Here is a 1,110-nt window from a genome sequence, read left to right as displayed (position 1 = left end):
CTTGTGAGTGAATTTGGTAGACGGAAACTGAAAGAAGCCCGTCGTATATATGTATATATATGTGTGTGTTTGTGTGTCTGTGTTTGTCTCCCCAACATCACTTGACAACCGATGCTGGTGTGTTTACGTCCCCGTAACTTAGCGGTTCATCAAAAGTGACCGATAGAATAAGTACTAGGCTTACAAAGAATATATACTGGGGTCGATTTGCTCGACTAAAGGTGGTGCTCCAGCATGGCCGCAGTGAAATGACTGAAACAAGTAAAAGAGTATGCCATGATTTGAATTCAGAACGTAATGAGATGGAATAACAAGCAGAAGATATTTTGTCTGACGCTCCAACGTTTCAGCCAGACGACCGCCTCAAACACATCTTTACACATAATTCGTCTTATTATTATTTTATTTTATTTTTGTCTTAAGATTTCTTTTTGTTTTCATAAAAGAAAACAACCTGAATTGTAGTAAAGAAAATTAAAAAATAAGGGTAGTATGTAGTCGATAGGAAAACAAACAGTCAGTGAATTCCACGAGAAAAGTTGATAATATATGCAAGAAAAAATCATTAAAGACAAGGCCCACGGTGATGATAAAAGAAAGATCGAAAAAGCATATTCTAAATAAAGTTAGAAAGATATTCGCTGTCGAAATAAAATATCAGGAAAATAAAGAGGAAAATTCAGTGAAAACAAATAGTTTATTAACGTTTCATATTCAGATTTCTACACAGTCACTATCATTTCAGTTTTGTTTTCTTTATAACATATCAGTCAGTCTTTTTGTCAGAACGAAAGGGAAATAGTAAAAATAAAACGAAACGAAAAAGCAAAGAGAAAAGTGAAAAGAAAAAAAAGAAAAAAGAAAAAAAAAACAATGAAAAATCACAAATAAAAGAAAAGTATATCGCTGAATGGAATGGTGGACAAGTAGTTAATAAGAATAAAAAGATGACGGTTATGGAAAGGAAAACAGAAGAAAGTTTAAGGAAAAAAGAAGGGATGAAAACGAATACGAAAAAGAAAAGCGATGAAACAACGATTGTACGACAGGAGAAGTAAGCTAGGCAGGGAATTAGAGAACGATATATATATATATATATATATATATATA

The 1,110-nt window shown here is 32.5% G+C and overlaps 1 protein-coding gene across 1 annotated transcript in view; it reads right to left on the bottom strand.

Annotated features, from left to right (window-relative positions):
* LOC106869877 (guanylate cyclase soluble subunit alpha-2) overlaps positions 1-1,110 on the bottom strand; it is a 315,656-nt gene that overhangs the window by 24,393 nt on the left and 290,153 nt on the right. The gene's annotated exons all lie outside the window — the stretch shown is intronic.

Source organism: Octopus bimaculoides, chromosome 20 (assembly GCF_001194135.2).
Source record: "Octopus bimaculoides isolate UCB-OBI-ISO-001 chromosome 20, ASM119413v2, whole genome shotgun sequence".
NCBI lineage: Eukaryota > Metazoa > Mollusca > Cephalopoda > Octopoda > Octopodidae > Octopus > Octopus bimaculoides.
The sequence above is the reverse complement of the archived record's forward strand: the minus strand, read 5'-3'. Positions and strand labels throughout refer to the sequence as shown.